Below are 21,147 nucleotides of genomic sequence, written 5' to 3'. Positions count from 1 at the left end.
AGCCTGAAGGAGTTAATGTAATACTAGAGAGGAGAAATTTAATTGCCTTTTGTTCAGAGTGTTTTAAATTCTTAAACTTTCTTCAAATTGTAGCCACCTGCCAATAAATAAAGCAAAATAACTATAGACTAGACAACCTGAATAATGGAGATTTATCATATTCTCAAGTAAGATTTATGTCTTAGGATATGTATTCAAAATTAAGTATGAAAGGATTTAGGAAAGTGTAAAAAAATGGTAGCTAGACCTAAAAGCACTTTACATTGCATTGACTTTTTTTTAGCACAGTACATTTATTTTTTGTATTTGACAACAAAATAAGTGAACAGCCCTTATTTGATTGTTTAGAAACAAATGGAAACTGTATTCTTTCTTCTTGAACATTCTTGACAGAGTGTGAAACAGTCTTGTAGAGAATAAATTATTTTTTTCTAGCATTTCCAAAATGTAGAGATAAATAGAATTTAGACTGCTCTGTAATCACTAAAATACTTTTAATATTTTTTCAAATATGGAATGCTTTACAAATTTGCATATCATTCTTGCACAGGAGGCATGCTAATCATCTCTGTATCATTTCAGTTTTAGTGTATGTATTGCTGAAGTGAGCACTTGAATATATTTTGAACTATACTGTTTCCATTAAAATCTGAAACTACACAACTGGAATAATATGGAGTAGAATGCTTAAAAACATCTGCAGCAGAATGTTAAGCACACAGTTAAGAGCTCTTGATGACAGACACACACACCTCTTTCTCCAAATCAGGCACTTCAAGGTACTCTCCCTTTTAAAGTCCTTCACACAAAAAGAGATGTTACCACATACTGCTGTATGTCCAAATATCTAGCCATTTCCCACTTTGACTGACATATTAAATAAATAAGAAACTAACATGACATTAAAAACAAGAGCTTCTCTAGCTGCCTCCAGGAGTCCAGACAGACCAGCCTTTCTGAGAATCCAGAATCATCCTAATGCAATTTACAAACAATCCTTCCTGGGAAAAGATGAATTGAAGTTCGTTCGTATTGAGTAGTCTGAGAGAAAAGGCAGCAGCATAACACACCATCATGCTTATAATACCTTCATTTTTTCTTTTTCATTCTTCTCTGGCATTGTGGCAAAAACTGGTGAGTGTGTTTGTTAAATATTTTGCAGATTTTAAATGCACCATAAGTGCTCTCAGCAAATCCACCATGATATTCTAAGCTGAAGTAGGGGTCTTGTCCTTAGTTGTACCTTATACTGCAGATATTTTTCTCTAGGTAGCCCATTCCTTCAAAGTCCCTGAAAAATAGGACAGACTTCATGAGGAGTATATTTAAAAATAGTATCAGAGATCTGCAAAGATATAAAAGTTTTGTCAAAAGAATAAATTGGAAAAGTTTTTTAGAAAGATCATTGATAAGGAAAATATAGTATGGAAAGTACTAATAACAAGAAAAGGGCTAAGCCTCAGAGGTTTTTAAACTATTTTGAGCAGTCAGGGAAAATCTGTGGACCACCCTTCTCAGCAAATACTTTTAGATACAGGCTTTTCCCCATTATGTTCAAAGAACCTCTCTCCCCCAGGTTTAGAGCACTCCTGGCTCTGGTAAAAAGAGTGGATTAAGTTTATCTTGAGTACTCTGTATGCCTTCTTTTTCCATACACGCCACCCATCACCTCTCCTTTCCAAGGTTCTAGGGTTCATCAAGCCCTCTGTTTTGATGTCCTGTCCAAGTTTATTATCTCTGAACAACATCCAATCTTATAGCCTTTTCCATCTTTTCTCACCAATCCCCATATCCCCAATTTCAGGTCTTAATCTTCTTTCAGGTTTTATTTTAGTAGATTAGAAATTCTTTTTTTAATATTCATTTTTAGTAGTAGATGAACACAATACCTTTATTTTATTTCTTATGTGGTGCTAAGGATCAACCTAGGGCCTCGCACGTGCTAGGCAAGCGCTCTACAGCGGAGCCACAACCCCAACCCCTAGATTAGAAATTCTTAATAGTGGAATTCATTTTCTAGCAAGCCATATCAGGTTGGGGTACAGCAGTTTTTTGAATCACCCACATCATATAATTCTCCCCCAATCACACACACACACATTGTCTGTGATTTCTCCATAGTGGGGAGTGGTAGGGAGTGGTATCCTTGGCTTCCACTCCTGGTTGCCTGGCATGTGGAGGCAGAAACAAAGCCTCTGATGAAATTGGAAATTAATAAGAAAATAATAATTAATTATAAAAATTAATAAAAATTAATAAGAAATTAGATGGTGCCTAATTAATGAATTTATATTAAAGTGTGTCCAAAGTGAACTTCTTTTTATTAAAGATAAATAAATGATTATCCTTTGAAAACAGGGTTCATTTCAAAGCTAGGTATTAGAAGTCAATACTAGGCATGGGATTTTTTAATTGTGAGCTGACCATCAATACTAGGCATGGGATTTTTAAATGTGAGCTGACCATAGCACAGAAGAAAGCTCATATCTGTTATGGGAATCAGTTGGTATCAGGAGAATTTATAAAAAGAGAAAAAGGAGACTCTGCTTACTGACTGGGTAGTGAGGAGGGGAAAGTCTTGGTTCTTTCATACCAGTGTATATAGATACCATGTCTCTTTACAGGATGTGCACTTCTTGCGGGGGTGAGGGGTGGGGGGAGCACTACACTTACATTCTAAGAGAAGATTTTGAATTTGTGATGTCAAAAGATCAAGGACAAGATGAGCTGGCTGCTTCTGTGCACATGCATTCTTGAAAAGCCAGTTTCAAAGCATCTTTAAATGAATTCTGGAGGCTTCTCCTCAAAAGCAAATTAAGCATTTTGTTACTTAAGGAATTTATGTTTGCATATACAGGCTTAGCCAATTCTAATGCTATCCTGGAAGGAGACAGGATCTGCAAGTGCTGTATGCTGACAATGCATCTTTTACCCTCCTCCTCCTCATCTTTCCATTCTTCAAATCATGAGCAAGGGCAATGGCTACAAGATAAAGCTGAAAGAATAGGGTGCCTCAATTTTTTAAAGTTTGTTATTTATCTAAAATATGGGAAGCTACGTGAAAGATGTTAAACTATAGAGGTGATATCAAATTCAAATTTTAAAGGAAAGTCATTTTAAATAATAAGATAACATTGCAATATTTAGTATTCCAATATTATTTTAAAGTTAAAACTCTGTTAAGGTTAATTATTATTGATTGGCACTGCTGATTAATACAAGATATTTTAAAATTCTTACTTATTCTATTATTTTCCTATAATTTCTTTGATGTTTTATTTCAATTTGATTTATTATAAATAATTCATAGTTGCTATATATTTAATGTTTTGTCACCCCATAATTTTGTATGTTAAAATTCTAGCCCCCAAGGGGGTGAAATTAGGAAACAGGGCCTTTGGTAGTTATTAGATCATGAGAGCAAATAGTTCTGGAATAGGATTAGTGTCCTCTAAAAGAAGCCTAAGAGAGACCCCTGACCCTTTCCACCATGTGAGGACACTGCCAGAAGACAATGGTTTCTATGGACCATAAAATAGGTCTTCACCAGAAACCAAATCTGCTGGCACATTGATCTTGGATTCACAGCCTCCAAAATAGTGGCCTGAACAGATGAAGAAAGATATATTCTGTTTTAATTTTATCCACTTCATTCCAGAACTTCACAGTGATCCAAGTGTTAACATACTTAATAGCAGCTCTATTTGTCCTAAATCTAGATGTATTTCAGAAAATGAACACCACTTACCCAGCAATACCAACTAGCAAGATAAGATCACTTCATTCCTCTTCCAATGAGCAATGAATTAGAATGGAAGAAGTGGGTTGGACTTTCTGTGCTCTGTTTAAAATTTTGCCTTTTTTTCTTTAAATGTTAGTGGGAGGGAATCCAAGAATACAGTGTGATGTGTGGCAAGGTGGTGCACACCTATAACCCCAGAGACTGGGGAGGTTGAGTCAGGAGAGTCACAAGTTCAAGGCCAGCCTTAGCAACATAGGCCCTAAGCAATTTAGTGAAACTCTGTCTTAAAACAGAAATAAATAAATAGGCAAAGGATGTGGTTCAGTGGTAAGTCACCTCTGGGTTCAATCCCCAGTAAAAAAAAAAAAAAAAAAAGAAAGAATACAATGTGACTCAAGAAAACCCTGAGGGGTGGGATTAGAAGAATGATCTAGAAGGGAAAAAGATGGGGAGGGCAGGCAATGAACTAATTTGCACTGAAATTCAAAATGAGGGAAAAGTGCCTGGAGATTTAAAGGAAATAATAGATGTGAGATAAATAATAGTGAATATTTTTCTCAAAACTACCTAAAAATCTAAGTGGGATTTATGGAAATTTAGAGTCTTTTCTCTCTCTCTCTCTCTCTCTCTCTCTCTCTCTCTCTCTCTATATATATATATATATATATATATATATATATATATATATATATTTTGCTTCACATTTTTTCCCGGGAATTCTGTTAAAGTTGCTATTTATTTAGGATTCAAATGAGTTTAATAAAAGTTCTTAGAGTAGGATTTTTGGAGTGAGAGTTTGAAGAATTGATGAAAATTTTGTGTAACATCTGTGTAGAGGAGAAAAATGGAAACATGGTTACAACTGTGTTTTTATTATTGTCAAACCAGAAGAGCCCTTACCTGAACATCTGATAAAAGAACTTACATCACAGTTGCTGGACTATAATTTTCAAAAAAGTATGTAACACAATGAGTTTGCCTCTTGGTGAGTGCAAAGCCAGTAAGTGCAACTAGGAAATAAAATAGTGGAGGGAGTTTATTTTAGCAAGTGAGGAGAGAACTGGGGATAGTTTTCAAAGCAGTGTTCCTGTGAGGAAAGAAAGAAAGGGGCTTTTTGAGGAAATTTATATATTCATATAGGAAAAACTCATCATCAAATGTAACTGTGGGGATATCCCTGAGCATGCCCAGTTGAGGTCATAAATCACATGTAAAAAAAAATGGCAGACACCAATGCTTCTGGGTGGAGCATTTAGTATTATTTGTCAGAAGTGTTTTATTTTCTTTTTTCCACATTTCTACTGGTGTATTGTAGTTGTACATACTGATGGGATTTTTGGTTACACATTTATATAAGCACACAATATAACAATTATAATTTGACCAGTATCCCATCCTGAGAATTTAGTATTATAAAAAGCATAGTAAACTTAAAGTCACCTTAAAAAAAAATGAGTGATTTGGTGGTTTTGTTTGGTTCCTTGTAAGTCTCTCCAAAGGGCCTCCATTAAAATGAAAAATAAAACAAAGCAAAAAAAATCAACCCATAAAAATCCAACTTTCAAGGCATATTGCCCCTCCAGTCCTGTAAAGTATAAGAGCCTGCCCCTAAAAATGCAGGCCTGGCAGCTAACAGGTATACTTAAGGCTCTTATCAAATATAAAATTAAGACATATTAAATAGTCTCTTTAACTCATTAATTAATAAGGAAACTAGTAATATATAAAAACAGTTACTTGGCAGAGGTTTTGTCAGTTTTTGTCTTTCCAAAAGATTGATTTCAGTTGAGAGACACAGAAAACCATAAAAAGTTTATTTAGTGAAATGAAAGTAACACTCTGAGGTATGTAGAGCAGTCCTTGAAACTGGCTTGGGGTCTCATAAGAGGAGAGGTTTTATGTCTGGTTTGGGAACCTCCCTTCTCATGTAGTATGCATTTGGGGCAGTCACTGCAGTTTCCCACCATGGCTTAGTATACCTGTGCCAATTTCACCATCTTGGAAATTTTTCTAGCATATATTATATCCATTTTCTCCATATTGACAATGAGCTGTCTGGCCACAAGAAGTGATCCCTGGATCCCTGGGTGGTGTAATAGTCAGCTGGGGGCAGCCTAGGAACAGGGACAAAATTTCCTTTCCCAATCTCCCTTGCACATGTCTATGCAGCATTGTATTCTAACAAAACCAGTTCAAAGAAATATTTAAATAACAGATATAAAATAGGCTACCAGAAATGCTGAAATGAACTTGTTAATAGATATAAATTAGCTGATATTCTATAGATCAATAAAATGTAATCTTTTGGGATTATCTTTTCTTAAAGTTAGAAATCAGTTTTAACTCTACCAGGGCTGGGATTGTAACTTAGTGGTGGAGCACTTGCCTAACATGTGTGAGGCACCAGGTTGGATCCTCAGCACCACATGAGAATAAATATGTAAAATAAAGGTATTATGCCCATGTATAATTAAAATACATATATTTTAAAAACTGTTAACTCTGCCAGACAAGATAACTTATACTTTAAATATATATATATATATATATATATATATATATATATATATATATATATATATTGTAATTGTAGATGGACAGAATGCCTTTGTTTATTTTTATTTGGCACTAAGGATTGAACCCAGTGCCATGCTAAGCAAGTGCTCTGCCATTGAGCTACAGCCTCAGCTTTTACTTGCTCTTTTGTGGAAAAGAATCATCCCATTACTATAGACAAGAGACATTTCCATTGTTATTAGTTTTCTACTGTTTTCCCTATATGTTGTAAGATAGTCTAGTTAATCAAGGATAATTAAAATGTATATTTTATATATATACACACACACACACACACACACATATATATATATGTGCAAAGCCAGTATATATATATATATATATATATATATATACATATATATACGTATATATATACATATATATATATACATATGTATATATATATATACGTATATATGTATATATATATATATATGTGTATATATATATATATGTGTGTGTGTGTGTGTGTGTATATATATATATATATATATAGGCATCAGATTCACCATTTTAGGTCAGGAGCCATTTTATCTGGAGGTTCCAAAGTTTTGATTCTGAGGCAAAGCTGCTTAACTTCCCGTAAGAAGATGTGCCTGCTATCAACCCCACCCCAGATGAAACTCCTAAGCAGCTTATGAGATTCCTCTTGGCTCTAAAGCTGCTCTGTGAGTGCTGACAGGCTGCTACTCTCCTTGGAGGGACAGCCTTGTCAGTGTGCCTCCTGTTACCAACAATACATCTCTTGCGTGACGTTCCGGTGTGTGGCGTGGTCCTTGGACTTTGCATAGACTCTGCGAGTGTCCTGTCAATATGTGCTATCAAAAACTATTTCACCATGGAGGAATGAGATGGACATCATTACCCTAAGTATGTGTATGAAAACATGAATGGTGTGACTCTACTTTGTGTAGAACCAGAGATATGAAATCTTGTGTTCTACATGTGTAATATGAATTGTAATATATTCTGCTGTCATATATAACAAATTAAAATTTAAAAAATCATTTCACTCTGGGAGAATAAGCCTTCAAAGAACATGGCATACATGTTTTAAAAATCTTATTTTTCCCAGTCTCTTTAGTACCCCAAACTGAAATCAACCTTTTGTTGTCGTCTTTTCCTCTCCATAAAAACTCTAGTTTTGCTGACAATAGTGGCACATCCTATAACTCCAGTGGCTTGGGAGGCTGAGGCAGGAGGATCACAAATTCAAAGCCAGTCTCAGCAACTAAGCAAGGCCCTAAGCAACTTAGTGAGACCCTGTCTCAAAATAAAAAATAAAAAGGACTGGGGATGTAACTTGGTGGTAAAGTGCCCCTGGGTTTAATCCCCAGTACAAAAAAAAAAAAAAAACACCCCAAAACCAAACAAGAAAACCAATTCCAGTTTTTAACTTAAATAGCCCTCCAGACCACCTAAACTAGTTCAAATTCCCTCTATAATATGCTCTCAAAATACCTTGTACTTTTTATTTTCCTCAATCTGTATTTGTTTAGTAGATTTCAAAACCTTTTTTTTAAAATATGAGTCTGTTGCAGAGGAGATGGGCCTGCAGAAACGAAGTAACTGATCCCCCAGGAAAATTTTCAAATGAGTTGTACAAAGTAGACAGGAGTTTATTAGAAAAGTAAGAAATGAAGATAACATACTCTATAGTCTCTGCACAGACTGCCTCCAGAGAGAAAGGTAAGGGTCTTACAGAGTCTTGGATTTTTAAAGGTTGGGGGGTCCTTCATTCTTGCCTTAGTTTCCTATCCCCTCCCCAGCCCCAAGTGATTTATTACCTTTTGTATAGTTTTGAGTAATTTCCTCTGTGAGGGCCATGATGATCTGATCACAAGAGGAAGGTGTGACATGATCATGAAGTGATGCTTCCCTTAAGGGTTATAATTAAATATGGTTTGGGGACGTTTGGCAGAGCACTTCCCATTTTCCAGATGTTTGTCTGTTTTGATAATTCCCTGTGATTCCCTATCCTGTGACCTGTAGACTCTCTTTGATAGCTATGTCTGATGTCCTCCCTGGAGGTTACAGCCTTCATTGTCCTTTCTGCACTCACTTGTTCATGGCTGATGAGCTCCCTAACATCTCTACCCCAACACTGAGTGCTGGGGTGGAGATGTTATGACAGCAAAACTCTTGTGTATTTTATTCATAATTGTACCCTTGATGCCTAACAAAATGCATAAGCACTCAATAAATATTTTTTGAGTGAATATGTGAATTCCCTCAGTCCATCCCCTCCCTCCAGTAAGCCAAGAAGGAAGCTTACAAAAGTAGTTAGTATACTATATGATTTTTTAAAAAGACTTTTTAGCAAGACTATCTGGGCTTCAATTATAACTTCACCATTTATTAGCTATTGTATGGACATACACAAATTAATAATAAGAGGCTAAAGAATCAGGGGTATAGCTCAGTGGTAGAGTGTATGCTTGTTATGCACAAGGCCCTAGGTTCAATCCCCAGCACTGAAAATTTTAAAAAGAAAATAAAAATAAGAGGGTTAACTCTCCTTGTTGAATATAAGGAGACCTCTCTTCCTTCTTTCTCTTAAAGCATTTACTTAAGAAAACTTCCAATTTTAAGTACTTTCCTCTTTCTTGAAAATGTATAAAGGGGCTGGGGTTATAGCTCAATGGTAGAGCACTTGCCTAGCATGTGATTTCACTGGGTTTAATCCTCAGCATCACATAAAAATAAATATATAAAACAAAGATTTTTTTAAAGTTATAAATCTTTTGAAACCAGATCTGTCAGTTTTATGACCCAGGAATGCCTTTCTCAGGGACCTGGGGGTTATCTCTTTGAACTAGTAGCCCTACCTACTAGTTTCGGGGGGAAAATAGGAACTAACTTTGGTAAATACCATGCTCTAAGTTTCAAAACTACCTCCTGTCATTAAGATATGATAAGCCAGGGGTTTTTTTTCCTGGATCACCTCAGTTAGCTAACACTACAATACCAGGTAACATTAGGATGAGCTATGTGACAAATATTAATGTTAAGTCCTGTTACTTGAATACTAATTGCTTATCTTGAAAACATGTGAAATGTTGTTAACTGTTTGGCTATATAAAAGGATGAGATTTGTCTTTGCAAACTCTTAGTAGAGTGCCTGTGGTGGGCATCACATTGTAGCTTAGTGCTTATTCAATAACAAAACTATTTTTTCCTCTCCTATCTTTATGGAGAGGTTTTGGAGTTGATAGCAGATTTTTTTTTAAATTTCCCAAGCAGTAGGTAACCTTAGGGGAGTTACTTTTAACTATAAATCTGGGCCTCAGTTCCCTAGTCTATAAAATGAGAAGCCTAATAGTCCTCTTCATAGGGTCATCATGAAGATTCCATGAGATAACGCCGAAGAGCTCTTAAAAAAATGCCTGCCATAAATCAAGAGCTCAGTAAGTATTGTATTATTATCGCTTTTTAACTGATCACCACAGTGGCTTCTGGAGTTGATGCTCTGAGGCATATCTGCATTAAAAAAACAGATAGATATAAATACAGATTTAGGCTTTGATAGGTTGAAAGAAAAATGTTGCCAGTTTCCTAACAACCGTGCTTTGTAGCGTGATGGTTAACTGTTTAGCCAGGAGTTGTGAAAAGTTCTGGACATGACATTGTTATATATTCTGTGGCTTAACTTCTATAGCTTAACTTTTAATTATATTATTTTAAAATGCAAGGACAGAGTTCTATTTTCATTTCAAACTCATCTAATAACTCAATATTCTCCCTGGTTCCAAATTACCCCTTTTGGTTATATATGGATTCTACATTTAGCTGTTTTTGTTTCAGCTGCGTCTTCAGTATTCTAGTCTTGTGTTTTTAAAAATTCTCATTCCACTATGTTTCTTTTAATTTCTTCTCAATCTGATTTTTTAAAAATTTATTATTAAATAGAAGGCAAGGCAATTTGAAGGGGAAAACAAACAATTTTAGTGAGAATACAGTAATAATAATTTTGTGACAAATTATCCCTTTGGGTGATATGATAAATTCTAAAGCAATAAAATATGTTAGCTGCAAACATTTGCAATAAACCCAGTACCAACTGCACTGACATTATTTTAGAAGTTGTAGGTCAGTGTTAGGGCTGAGTTCAGTTAACTGAAGGCAAACCCTGAACATTACAGCTGAAATAGGGCCACATTAGAAGTGCTGTTATGTGATCACATTTTAGTGTCTATTATGTCTTGATTAAGACTCCCTTGGATATTCCTTTTTAATGGAATTTGAGGAATTAAAAATGGCTTCACAAATCACTTTTTAATCTGGTGAAGTAAGCAGGGAATGAAAAACACCATGCTGTCATCTTCAAGTGCAAGGCAAGTTGTAAATAAAGAAAACAAATTAGAGGCTGGCTCACACCTCATCAGCTACCTAACAACCTGTTATCAGTTAATTACACACCTTTAAAATGCATGTACAAGAGAAATTATTTGGAAATCAGTTTCTCTAAAAGGGAGTGTGGCAGACAAGTACCATATCAGATGAGGTAGCATTTAACTATTTAGATGTTATAACCAACCATGAAGGGGAAAAATATTTACTCAAGAATTAATAAGCCTGAAAATGCTACCTATTAATATTCTAGCCTCAAGGGCATCCCACCAATAATTCATTCTAGGCAGATAAATATTTGTTGGGGATCTCCTGGGAAATAGAATCTCCAATATTCCTTTATGACCCATTCCAGTCTTCTCAGTCCCTTACTGGATATCCACAGGTTGTTTTTATGTGCAGAGTCCAATCCTAGGTGGTATGAAGAGAATTAGATCACAGAAGACAAAGCTATGCACCACCCTGTCAAGAAGTTTAAACTATTTCCTTTTATGTTTTTGTTCTACAATTCACCTATTTCCTCTTGTTGGGTTAAATAGAAAGCAATTGGGAGCCCTGTCTAGTGAATAGCAAATAAATTTGGGATGGAAACTGTGGAGAACTAATATGTTATCTAGTCTATACATATAGCCTCAAAAAAGGATTTTGTGATGGGCTAAATGTGTCCTCCCCAAAATTTGCATTTTGACATTCTAACCCCAAATATGATGGTATTAGAGGTGGTCCCTTAGAATATGATCAGGCATGAGAGTAGAAGCCTCATGAATGTGGTTAATGCCCTTATGAAAGAGATACCTCCAGCTCCCTTTTCCCTTCCACTAGGTGGAGACACAGTAGAAGTCACCATCTATGAATCAGGAAGCGGGTCCTCATTAGACTCACTAAACAATGCATTGGTAACTGGTCTTAGAATACCTAGACTCCAGAACTGTAAGACATAGATATTTCTTATTTAAGCCACTCAGTATGTTCTTTGTTATAGCAGCCTAAATAAGCTGAGACATATTTTTTCTTTATTAAATTATTTATTCTAATTTGTTATACATGATGGCAGAATGCAATTATTTCATGTTACACCTATAAAGCACAATTTTTCAAGTCACTGGTTGTACACAAAGTATTTTCACACCATTTGTGTCTTCATACATGTACTTAGGGTAATGATGTCTAACTCATTCCACTGTTTATATGTATGTATTTTTTTCCTCTAAAATTGTTTTCAGTACATAAAAGACTCCAAAGTATGGCTTTGTAAACACTGAAGATGTTATGGAATTATCCTCAGGGATATTGATTGGCATACTGACTCTGACTCCTGGGGTAATTTGGATTCAGTCATTTTCTCACTCAATGCTGCAAATCATCCCCTGTTAAACCAGGATAATCATTACCTACCTAACTGGGTTGCTTGGAGGCATATCTGACAGAAGTAATTTCATTGTTCTAAATATGGTAAATGTTAAGTATTATTTGCTATGGCATTTATGGAGAATGACCATGACATTGGTTTGTTTGCCTGGTCAAATCCATTTCCTGTAGCATTTTAATGTAACTTAAAATCTAAATTCTTAAAAGGATAATATGTTGTACACCTATGAAAAACTACTTTAAATTACTCTTTTTTTAAATAAAAAAAGATATATGCATTTTGAAATCAATTAAGTCCACAGAAGTACATTGATTTACAAACCATACAAATCCTATTTGAATTATTTCATTTTAATTACATTCATTTATAAGTGATTATTTATATGATATCTATTCTGATTATTTAGCCACACATCATCTATCAATTCTTCAATGGACACTTTAGTCAAAAGACGTCTAGTCATTTCCAAATAAAATTAAGTGGAAGGATCACATGAGCTCAGAAGTTTGAGACCAGCCTGGTCAACATACTGAGACCCTATACCAAAAAAAAAAAAAAACCTCCCTTCTCAAAAACAAAACAATAAGGAACCTGGGTGTCTTTTTACTTTTTTGTGTCTTTTTCAGTTTTTTTCATCAATGTTTTATAATTTTCATTGTAGAGATCTTTCACCTCTTTAGCAAAAATTTTTCCTAAGTACTTTTTAAAAATATTTTTAAGTTGTTGATGGAGCTTTATTTAATTTATTTATTCATATGTGGTGCTGAGAATCAAACCCAGTGCTACGACTCCAGCCCCCTAAATATTTTTCATGCTATTATAAATTGGATTGCTTTCTTGATTTTCTTTTCTGTTTTATTTTTTTATACTGGGAAATTGAACCCAGAGACACTTTACCTTTACCATTGAGCTATATCCCCATCCCTTTTATTTTTTATTTTGAGACAGGGTCTTGCCAAGTTGTTGAGAGTTTCACTCAGTTGCTGAGGGTGACCTCAAACTTGTGGTCCTCCTACTTTTGGAGTTACTACATTACTTCATGAACCACTGCTCCTGGATGCTCTCTTGATTTCTATGGCATACAACAATGCTACTGAATAAAACAAAAACCCAAAACTTAAGATTATATATAGATAGACACATACACCATATTTCATAGTCCTTAAGGCCTTCATTAGTTGGTTAGATAAATGGTATAACTGGTTTAGAAGGATGTGTGGATCTTTATTAAGTCTTTGTCTGGATATTGTGTGCACCCCATAGAAAATCTTTTTAGTGACTAGTGAGTAATGAAAACTCTCTGCCCCATGCAGGTCAAATCCAGGATACTGTTCTATATCCCTCCCCACCCCTCCATTGGTAAGCTGCCATTGGTAAATTGAAAAGATAAGTTAGTTTATATGAAAGGGCTGAAATAAGGGAAGAGCAGAAATGATACTGCATCAAATTCAAAAGATAAGATTATCTTATATTATTGCTATAATTTTGATAAATAAGTATTTATAAATAAAATAAAATACAAAAGACAAAAAAAAATCTGGAGTAGACTTCCATAGTCTTGTCCCTCTAAGATACTTACTCTGTGTGTGTGTATATTTATTTTTAAATTAAATAAAAGAATCTTTATATTATTTTATTCAGCAATTCCTTGTTATTGGACACTTAGAGGGTTCTTAAGCTTTCTATTGCAATAGTACTACAAATAAACAAACTTGCAATCTTGCTTCAACCTCCAGATTGGCTGGAAAATATAGACATTTATTACTGTGCTAGAAATATTCTTGAACGTGTATCATCATGTTCTTGGGCAAGCATTTCACTGATTAAATATGTAGAAGAAATGTTTGAATAAAGGTTACTTGTATTTAAGTCAAAGCAGGAATATACCTAGCTGCTACCTCCTTCCTGCACTGGAAAGCAGCCCACTTTCACGTATTTACTCTTAGAACACATAGTACTTGCTGAGTATGGTAGGACATGACTATAATCCTAGCTACTCAGAAGGTTGAAGCAGGAGGATGGCAAATGGCAATCCAGTCTGGGCAATTTAGCAAGAACTTTTCTCAAAATAAAAATGGGGAAAAAAAAGTTGGGGGTGGGATAAGACTGGAAAAATAGATTAATTGTAGATATCTCTTGCCTAAAATGTGCAAGGTCCTAAATAAATTTAAATTTTTTTTTAATTTAGGGTTTTGAGGCCATTGCAGATTAGTCATTTATTCACCTGCTTTTGATCATTTTAATTTCTTTTTCCATTATTTATTGTTTACCCAACCCTGTCTCACTCTGATTGTCACTTTGGACAAGTCAATCACTCGGAAACATTGCTTTATTGTCTATAAATTGTTCAAATGAGATACATTCAAAATGTTTATATTTTTGCATCCCTTTCTCTCTTACCTGATTTCATCTCCATTTCACTAAAATGTGTTGTAAAAAGATAATTTATGGGTGGGGGAGGGTAGCGGGCAAAATCATGACTCTCCTACAGATTGAAAAAAAAAAGTGTTAAAAATTTTACTTCACTTATTTGATTAGGGAACCAGATACATGCTATGCTGGTTCCAAGGGAAAGCCAAAAGATTCACATTTTTATGGAATAAAGGAATGGACTTGTAAATGGAGAAAAATGTGATTTTTTTTTCCTTGTAGGGAGGAAGGAGAGTCAATTGAAACCCAATCAGACAAGATGGAATGTACAAGTTTATCCATTTACAAAGAGTTGTAAAATAGCTCAAAGATTATAAAAGGCTAGAATCTGATACTGTGGGATTTACTATATGTAGATAATGTGTAGTTTCCATTGAAACACATTTTTTCCTAGTTTTTCCTTTTTTGATAAGAATAATCTCAAAAGATTATCACAAAATAAGATTCATGTAAGTAGATCTGGCATGATAATTTACATAAGAACAGCAAGAATAGTGTATTACTATATATATTTTCTTAAGTTTGCATTATGGGAATTTTTATAAAGTATCTTAGGTTTTTTAAGTCTATTAATGCTATCCAAAGGCTAGAAAACTAGGGTAAGAAGCTAAATATGGTGGTGCATACTTATAATCCTATAAAGATAGAGTGTTTCTGGGTTCATTCCCCAGATCACTCCCTACCCCTGCCAAAAATGGGCAAGACTTCATTAATAGATATTAACTGCAATTCCTATAAATTTGGGTGACTTCCTTTATTCTTCAAGTCCCCCATATATTATATAATACCTAGGTTTGCCAGGAAATGAACTTTTGTACTAACCTGGAAGACTGGGAGCCCTATAGGTCAAGTTTCAAACCAGTGTACCCAATAGGGCCTTGTGAGCATTGGTTTCATGAAATCTATAACCTTAGTTTCTTAAAAATACATGGTCATATTTGATTAAAATGAAAATTACTTTCAAATATTAAAACTGGATTCCCACATACAAAAGAATAAATTTGGACTTCTTCCTCATATCCTACACATAAAAATTAATGAACAATGGATCAGATCTGTATAAGAACTAAAGCAATAAAGCTCTTAGAACAAAATATAAGGATTAAATTTTTATCCCTTTGGGATAGGCCAAGCCTTCTTAGATATAACATATGGATACACATGGGCATGCACACACACACACACACACATGGGCATGCACACACACACTGCACACACTGGCACGCACACACACACACACACAAAAAAAAAAACTCAAATAACAAAAGAAAACTTAGATAATTTGCATTTTACTCTACTTTTACTCCAAAAGATCTCCATCAAGAAAGTGATAATCAACAGAATGAGAGAATATATTTTTAACTCCCATATTTAATAAGATACTTGTACATAGAGTATATAAAGTCTGACCAGGTACAGTGGTGCATGTCTATAGTCCCAATTCATGGGAGCCTAAAGCAGGAGGATTGTAAATTCAAGGCCATCCTTGTCAATTTACTAAGACCCTGTCTCAAAATAGAAAGGGCCTGGAGATGTAGTTCATCATTAGAGTGCTTACCTTGAATACGCAAGGTTCTAGTTTCATTCCCCAGTACCACACAATCACACACACACAAATTCTTATAACACAGTAAGATAGGTAACGTAATTACAAAATGGGCACAGGATTTGAATAAATATTCCTCCAAGAACAAAATACACATATAAAAGTGTGATTGATGTCATAAAGTGATACCATTTCATACTCATTAGTATGCCTATAATAAAAAAGGACAAGTGTTGGCAAATGTGTAGAGAAACTGCGACCATCACACTGTGCTGATAGAAATGCAAATTGGTGCAGCCACTTTGGAAGGCAGTCCTCAATTAAACAGAGTGGATGTAAAAATAGTTAACAGAGACTCATCATATGACCTAGCAAATCTATTTCTTGATATATACCCAAGAAAAATGAAAACATATGCCCACACAAAAACTTGTATAAGTGAATTTCTATAATACCAGTATTCCTAATAGTCAAAATAGAGGAAACAACCCAAATACTCATCAAATGATAAATGGATAAATAAAATGTGTTATATTCATACAATGGAATAAAATTTGATAATAACAAGCAATAAAATACTGATACACAGCACAACATAGAATCTTGAAATGCTGTGCTAAGAAAAAACAATCAGTAACATAAGATCACACATGTGATGGCACACTCCTGTAATCTCAGCAACTTGGGAGGCTGAGGCAGGAGAATCCCAAGTTTGAGGCCAGCCTCAGCAATTTAGCAAGGTGCTAATCTATTAGACCCTGTCTCAAAAAATAAAAAGGGCTGAGGATGTAGCTTGTTGGTAGAGTGCCCTGGGTTCAGTCCCCAGTACCAAAATAAATAAATAAATAAATCACATATATTATATTTCACTTATATTAAATGTGCAAAACAGGCAAATCTGGCTCAATAGCAGGAAAGATGATTGTTAATGGTTACAGAATTTCTTTTTGACGTGATGCATATGTTCTAAAATTGATTGTCATGATGTTTGCATAACTCAGTGAACATAGTAAACCATTAAATTGTACACTTTAAGTGGTTAAGTTGTGTGGCATGTGAATTACATCACAATAAAACTGATATGAAATAATAACTGAAATTATAACCATTGAAAACAGTGTACTCTTGTCTTAATGTCAGACAAAACAACACTGAGACTGTTTTGTAATAAGATTTTTCTCAAGCACATTTAAACTAGCCTCTCTTCAGATTTGACAACCTTTCTCTGTAACACATCAATAATAAAATATGAAATGAATCTAATTATTTCTAGTACTTTTCTTTTTATAAGAGGAAAGGCCAAATCCTTGCAATTTTACAGGCACTGTCTGTGAAATCTCAGAAAGTTTTGTTTATTTGGGGTCCTCAGTAACTTGAAGAACACAAATGGGTCTGGAGACCAAAATTATTTTTAATTTTCCTCAAAAAAATAGAAATACACAGCTGTATTTCTCTGAAACTATAGTTCCTAAATATAGTCTAAACCACACATTCATTATAACTTTTAGCCAAAGTAACTGACGGCAGTTTCACAGAGAAAACTGGGGGGTGCATAATTGTGCACTGTCATATATCAGCATTTTGTAGCAGACTCACAGAGCTTGTAAATACTCCCAACCCAGCTTTCCTCAGCTATCCACATCATTCATATACGCTTTTCAAAGTGGCAGAAATGAGCACATTCATTATAGCCTCAAAGAGATAGCCTCATAAAAATGAGAAGCAGAAGGATATAAACCTGAAGTTATAGTTAGTAATCAGTATTTCAGTGTTCTATCCTACTATCTTGGAATACTATCTTACTGTCTATCTAATGAGTATCCATTAATTAAATCCACTTTGTGTCAGTCCAAGGTTTTAAGTTACCTATAGATTTTAGAAATTATCTTTAAAGATGACATATGACAAGGCATAATTTCTGTTGAAATAAAGTCTATCAGAATAATGATTTGATATGGGTAAGCATAAGTTTACCTTTTTTATAATCTTAGACATATAGTAAGGCAAGTTTATTTAATCAGTAAACCTATTTAAGAGACCAATGGCTTGGCATGGTGTTGCACACCTGTAATCCCATGACTGGGGAGACTGAGGCAGAAGGATTGCAAGTTCAAGGCCAGCCTTATTAACTTAGCAAGACCCTATTTCAAAATTAAATAAATAAATAAAATAAAAGGGTTTGGGGATATAGCCCAATGGTAGAGAACCCCTGGGCTTTGTCCCCAGTACTGCTAAAAAAAAAAAATTACAGAAAAGATACCAAAGTAGAATTAAAAACCTGTATTTACATTATTGTTATATTCTGGTAAATCAAAAAAGACATCAATTTTCTATTAAACCAATAATATTAACCTTGTCTCATTTGCCAAAGATTTATCACAAAACGTATGTGATCTTGATTCTTAAACATTTCTGAGTTAGTTTCTGCAAGAACTCCAAATAGAAAATAAACAGAAAAGACTAGCACACCAGATTCTCTGCCATCTCTTAGCCAGCAGAAAGCTCTGTAAACCATGAATCCCTTTAGGAAGTCATCAAATAATCAGGTCATAAAACTAAATTCTCACACATTACTTCCATCAATGGGGAATAAATTATTAGCTTTAAGCCAACCCAAACCAAAACAGAATCAGAAAATTAGTACAGGGGGAAATTAAAATTTGAAACAGAGAGAGGAGCAAAATTCCACTGGCTCTTTGGATCTACCTCTGTGAGCCAAAGGAAAGACCCTCTCGAACCTGAATTGCCCATGAGTGCACTTCTCTGACTATAAAGTTTTCTTGGTTCTGTTAGGTGAATCCACTGGGCATCTTAGTGGAACCACCAAAACCATTAAGTGTGAATTTTCTATAAAAGGTAAAATCATGATTCATGTGGGTATAAAAATTAGCATATGTTAAAATTTTTATTTTATGCATTCAATGAGGGAACCAGTTAGAAAGTATAATTGGTTTAACAGGAAAGTCAAAAGGCACAAATTTCTATGGAGGAAATAATAGAATTGCAAAAGAGGGCAATACCATTTTTTAAATAGGGGTTAGAAAGTTAGTTTAACTTTGCTAGACAGAGCAGAATGTATTTGGTTATTGTTATTTGATTATTGGTTATTTGGTTACTGTTATTTGATTATTGGTTATTTGGTTATTGTTAAAGACAGCCAGAGCCAGATAGTAGTTAGATAGTAAAGGCAAATTTACTCAGTAACTATTGCAAGAGGGAAAGAGATCAGCATAAAATTGAATTCCATTTCAAATGCAAGAAAAAATGGGGACCTAGAGCAAAGGACCAGAGAGGGGTTCAGTGAATGAAAAATTACTAATAGGAAACTTCAAGGCTAGAGGCATGCTTGTTAGATTGACTTAATAGACCAGGGTGATAGGATAGGGTGAGGGAAGAGGAATTTGACCAGCTATCTAGGGTGATTAGATACCAAGGGTGGGAGATTGACTCAGCAGAATTCTTACTAAAGCTGAGGTTAAGTATGCCAAGGACCACTGGAGAGGCCCTAGTCAAAAGAGGATTCAGAGAAATTTGACTTGGGGGAGAGTCTTTGTCACTATCAATTTACAAGTAGTACAAATTTATGAAAGGTTAGAATCTAATAACCCAGAAGGATACAATGTACATAGATAATACATAATTTCCCACTAAATCACAATTTTTTCTACAGTCTTTTTTTGTCAACATTTTTTATAGCACCTGTTCATGTCTCCAGTAGACCCTATAAATGTTTAATTGCTTTTCAAATGAAACCTGACTGTTACCTGACTACTTTAGAAAAAAATTCCTACTGATGGGGTAAATGGAAGATAGATTTATTAATACTGTTGGACAATGCCCCAAGTTTGTCTCTAAAGAAACAAAACAACAGCCAGAGGTATGGCTCAGTGGTAGAGCACTTGCTTAGCATGCATGAGGCCCTGGGTTTGATCCCAGGGACCACATAGAAATAAAAACAAATAAAATAAAGATATTGTGTCCATCTACAACTAAAATAAATTAAAAGAAAAAAACAATAATTGCAACAGTGTAAAGTTATAAACCCAATTTTAATCTGAAAAATTAAAAAAAAAACTTAAATTGAGTTTAAAAGATTTTTTTTTCTTTATTTAGATAGAATTTAGGACAATCCCATCAATTATCCTGGACTGCAAAATATGACTATATTATATGCCACCCCAAGTATACCTTTTTGACAATAAACCATTTGGATATTTCCCCCAAATAATCCAAACTTAAAATATTATTTCAGGCTGATTTTTTTTGGCAAACAGCAAACATTGGAGAAGCTCTGAAAACAGTATCTCTTACCCCTTTGTACATTTATAAAGACTCTTTTCAGTACTAGGAAGAGAAGAATGACCAAATCACAGGAGACTGTTAATCAGTAAAGAAGTCACAATTTATTGACTTAAATCTGTGTAACAAATCCTGCTCTTAATTATGTAGCAAGACAGCCCTTGCTAGATGGCAGCCCTTGGGTCTGGGTCTTCCCAGCCTCCAGAACCATTAGCCAATAAATTTATGTTCATTAAAATTACCTAGTTTGTGGTATTATGTCATAGCAGCAAAACCCAAAACTAAGAAAATATACATCTTGCTATGATTCTGTTTAGTTACATCTTTTGTTACAGTGATTCCAACTAAGAACTATGAAGGGTAGAAAGAAAATGATTTTTCCTTTCCCAAAGTTTGATGTTGAGTTTTGGGCTTAACTGATTAAAAAAAAAATCCCCCTATTAGTCATTTTGGTATAATTTTTAGCTGGGAACAAATGAGATTATCGACTGAAGTGGAGAGACCACATTTTTTTTTTCATGACTAGGGACTGAACCCAGGAATGTTCTACCTCTGAGCTATATCCCCAGTCCCTTTTTTCATTAGTTTCATTTTGTGGCAGAGTCTTGCTAAATTGCCTGGGCTAGCCTGGAACATGCAATCCCCCATCTCAGTCTCCCAGATTGATGGGATTATAGGCATGCACAGCATGCCTAATAAAAAAGCTCATTTTAATACATTATATAATTGATTAATTCACTTGATAATCACTTATGGACTATTCTCAATGTGCCAGGCACTATGTTTTTGTCACCAAAGTCCTAGGCCAGAGGCCTGACTGGGGATCCTAACAAATTAGATCTGGCCATTTGC

General features: G+C 34.6%; 1 non-coding gene across 1 annotated transcript; it reads right to left on the bottom strand.

Annotated features, from left to right (window-relative positions):
• Positions 1 to 505: 505 nt before the first annotated feature.
• Positions 506 to 612, bottom strand: LOC114090540 (U6 spliceosomal RNA). Its single transcript, XR_003582370.2, has one exon. It is a non-coding gene; the product is annotated as a U6 spliceosomal RNA (small nuclear RNA).
• Between the last annotated feature and the right edge of the window lie 20,535 nt (positions 613 to 21,147).

This window comes from Marmota flaviventris, chromosome 1 (assembly GCF_047511675.1).
Source record: "Marmota flaviventris isolate mMarFla1 chromosome 1, mMarFla1.hap1, whole genome shotgun sequence".
Taxonomy (NCBI): Eukaryota; Metazoa; Chordata; class Mammalia; order Rodentia; family Sciuridae; genus Marmota; species Marmota flaviventris.
This window is presented reverse-complemented; position numbering and strand designations above follow the sequence as displayed.